Here is a 4,667-nt window from a genome sequence, read left to right on the forward strand (position 1 = left end):
CCCTCTCAAGCCGCTAGGCAGCTTTGGAACACCCTGGAGACCCTCCCAAGTCTTGGGCCAAGTAAAGTTAAAGCTTTTAATAAATAAATAAATAAATTAATTAATTAATTAATTAATTTTTAAAAAGCACACCTAGAAGTGTATTTACACTAAAAAAAAAAAGAGGGAGGCAAAGGCATAGTGAGGAAAAGCACTTGCTGTGCAAGTCTGACAACTCAGGTTTGATCCTTGGAACCCATGTAAAGGTAGAAAGAGAGAACTACCTCCACAAGGTTGTCCTCTGATTTACACACACACACACACACACACACACACACACACACACACAATGGTGTATGTCAGTCTCTGTTGGGAGCCACCTTTTGGGGGTGACTTCTGCCACAATCCTTGCTGCAGCAGATTTGTATGTTTCAGCGAAGGGGTGCAAGGATTCCAAATGTTAGATAGAAATAACAGAGCTAAGAAAGAAACACAGAAATGTAAGATAGTATCGGGAGGGCAACTTAGTGCCTCCTGCATAGTAAGTTTTGTGTTCTGAGTTCACCCATGTTTAATTTTCTATACACTTTTTATACTCCAATATAAAAGGGGGAGGGGGAAGAAGGCAAAAATAGTGCTTTAGCATGATGCAAAGGACAACCAGAATAGTTACTTGTTTCAATACTTGAGCTATCAAGCAATTAATTCCTGCAAAAAGTATTTGATATTTGGATAGTGAACACACCCTAGACCAAGTTTCCTGCAGGCAGCCACTCCCTAAGTCAAACCTCCTATTTCAAAAGAAGGAGCAGAAGTATGCTTGAATTCTCTGACCTTTGGGCCATCTTAATGTTCAAAACACCAGGTAACAACACCCTAGGTCAGGATACCTTGTTTTGTAATCACACCTGTTGTTAACAACTTTGAAAGAGCATAAATATGCTCAAGCTCTCTGACCTTCAGACAAGGTGGAATAGTCTCATATTTTTGGGTCTCTACAAACCACACACATAAGTCATATACCCACACAATAATAATTAAAATTAAAAAGAAGTACATGCTCATTAAGGGTTCAAGGATTGCTGACTTTAGAGTTGTTATTGCCTCTGACTGACATCAGGAAAGTAAAAGGATTCCTTGAGAGCAGGTCTTTTATTGGTCTCCTCAGATTCCAAACAACTTCTGGCATACAGTGACAGGTTGTAATAAATATGTATTGAATGGATAAATGGAAAGATGGTAAAATAACCATATAAACATCAAAAGCCTTTCAAACGGCTTTTTGGAATGTGCCCAACCTGCAGTCTGTGGACCATATGAAGCCCAAAACAGCTACGAATGTAGCCCAACACAAAATTGTAAACTTAACGCTTTTTGGAGGTTTTCTGTTTGTTTGTATAGCTCAACCGTGTGATTCTTGAGCATAAATTTCATAGATGACAATGCCATAATGATATGTCAAACAGTTGAACATGCTTCGATCATGGGATAAGCTGTGAAAGCTTGAAGTTAAGAGGGCTAGCAGAACAGCCAATTGAAAGCCAAAGTGTAAGGACTGAGATGAGCATTCGCCGGGTATTTGTTTATGGTTTCTAAGCACGCACATGTGGAAGTTTCTATCACACTTCTAGAATGATGAGATCTTTCGCTAAACATGGAGATTGTCATTTGGGGTAGACTGACTGGCCAGTGAGCCACTAGAAGACACTAGTCTCTTCTCTGTCCTCCCTAGTACTGGAATTACATACATGTGATAACACACTGGGCTTTTTACCTGGGTCCCAGGGATCTGAAGTCAGGTTCTCACTTGACCCACTGAACTATTTCCCATCCCTTCCTCATTTATTTTTCAACATTCTGGCGTAGTGCCAGGTTGCTGAGTGTTTATTAGTTCCAAGAGGTTTTTTTTTTTTTTTTTTTTGAGTCCTTTTACTTTTTCCTTTTCTTTGTAATGCATTTATTGCTTTCTCTGGTTTTATTGCTGTACTAAGACTTTAAGGACTCTGTTTGACTTAGTCTATGCCCTATTGTTGTGAAGAGACACCATGACCAAGGCAACTCTTATAAAAGAAAGCATTTATTGGGGTCTGGATCATCATGGTAGGGAACGTGGCCACAGGCAGGAAAGCATGGTGGTAGAGAAGTAGTGAGAGCTTTGTATCCTGATCCACAGGCAGCACACACACACACACTCACACACACACACACACGGGGGGGGGAAGAGACTGGAGACTGGGCTTGGCATGGACTTTTGGTACTTCAAAGTCCATTCCCAGCCACACGTGCACTCTAACAAGGCCACACCTATTCCAACAAGGCCACCATTTCTAATTTTTTCATAGTTGGTCTACTGGGGACTAAGCTTGCAAATAAATGATTCTATAAGGGGCCATTTTTGTCCAAACCTCATGAATACCCATGGGGAGAGTAGACATGCTTCTCTTCTTCTCTTACTCTTGGTTTTACTGAAAATGACTTGAGTTTTTCCCCCCAGTATAAGGCTGGCTATGAAATGATCATATAGTTTCTGTTAAGCCTCAAAGAAGAGTGCAAATGTCTAACATAACTAATTGAAGAATTAAAACTTTTAGAAAGTATTCCACTAGCCACACAATATTGAAGCAAAAATAAATCTAAAACAAAGTTGCAATCAACTAAGACCTTCTTTAATTCTACACAAGAAGCATAATGGTTCAAGGAAGAAAAAAAAACCATTCAGCAGTTAAAAAAATAGTTAAAATGTCATAAATTAATATTAATTTGGGCCTTCTAAACTGAATTTTAGTTTAAAAGACATTTTGAATTTATTTTATAAAGAACAAGAATTTATTTATACAACTATCACTTAAAAAGAAAGTTTAAATTGGCGATATAGCCAGGTATGGTGGTACAAGCCTTTAAACCCAGCACTCTCAAGGTGGAGACAGATGGATCACTATGAGTTCCAGGCCAGCCAGGGATAAGTAGTTGGAGCCTATTAAAATTATAATTTATAATACTTAGAATTATTAATTATAGTGTTTGTTCCAGTTTGAAGAGATGGAAGTTTTTATCAAACATTCCACTAGGTGGTACTCTCTTTTAACGTCCTGCAGGGAAGCGCTGCAGCGCTTGGAACCAGTAGCTGATGTCTAATTTAACATTTAATAAAACCAAATTAGTGTCTCTGACTCAGAATCTCCTTCAATATAAAAAGGCGGATAGACGCTGAGAATAGTGTAAATGAGATAGTTCTTCTGAGCAGTAAGAGCTTATTATTCTCAAGGCAGAGGTTCTGGGCCTATGTATGTGCTCCTTAGAAAATACTTTTATAACATATCAACAATGGGGAGTTCTAGACATTAGTAGATTGTTGCTTAATAACTGAGTGGACTAAATCATTCCATCAAAACACACTGACAGTGTTCATGAGGTTCAAATATATCAATAGCCCTTTTTATAATTACAAATTTATCCTTTACGTCTGACATTGCACATGAATTCCATAAAGGACAGAAGCTACCTCTACATGATACAGATATTTTCTTTCTTAAATTATCTCAAAGGAAGGAACAAGGACAGGGAAAGGAAATTGATGTTATCAATATTTAAAAGGGGAAATCAGCAGAGACTTCATTTCTGGGAGATCACTCATCTGGATAAACTAAAATTGATGCAACCATGGAGGCTAGGTAGACCAAATGGACAAGGCAGTCAATACTATCATGGATTCATTCACAGAGGGCTACTGAACACCATGCTCTTAGCCACCAGATAATCAGAATGAGGTTTAGTACCTCATCCTTCACTGTGACCTCCCTCATTTTGCCATCAGATTGACTCGATTCCCAAGTCCTGGCCCTTGGACTTGTTACCTGTTTGTGTACGGAAAGTTGTTTTTATTTTTATTTTTGGGTGAATGTCAAGGCTTATAATTGCTAGTTTGTATGGCCATGCTTACTTATATTTTTCAGAAATGATCTATCTTTTCCAGTGTGGCTATATCATTTCACAGTCTCATTTTTAGTACATGAATGACCCCGATGATCCACAGCCTCACCAGCATTTGGAGATTATCACTATTAAAAAAAAATGATAAGTTAAAAATGGAAAGACATCCAGATATATGATTGCAGCTTTTTCATTTCCCCCATGGTTAGGTATGTCAAACAAGTTTTTATTCATTATCTGTTGTCTCTGGAAACATATCTTCTCAAATCAAGTCTTTAGGCAGACTTTTGAGAGTTCAAATCCATTTTCATATCAATTCTCCAATGGGGTTTGGACTATGCTTAGAAATGTCGCTTGGCACTAGTTCTGGAGAGACCATTTCCATGTAGTTTTTTAAAGAGTTTATCAAACAGCACATGAATCAATAACAATTCTGACAAATTACTCCACTCGTTTAGAAGAACAAATTTATTTGTACCATAAAACATTTCAACTTCAATAAAAAAAAAAACAGAGAAAATACACATTGTCAAAAGCTTAGCCATCAAGAGATAACTCTCATTGATCATTAGGAGTATACTTCCAGACTTTTGCTTTTTCCTCTATAATCAAAATAAGCTCACAACTCATGATGCTATTTCGTACTCTCTCCCAAGGTACAATCTATGACCTCTCACTTTATAAAACGTCATTAATTCTAGCATTAGTGATAGAATTCTTAATTAGTGGACAGGTATATATGTTTACTTACCTAGCTT

Source organism: Chionomys nivalis, chromosome 8, assembly GCF_950005125.1.
Source record: "Chionomys nivalis chromosome 8, mChiNiv1.1, whole genome shotgun sequence".
In the NCBI taxonomy this organism is placed as follows: domain Eukaryota; kingdom Metazoa; phylum Chordata; class Mammalia; order Rodentia; family Cricetidae; genus Chionomys; species Chionomys nivalis.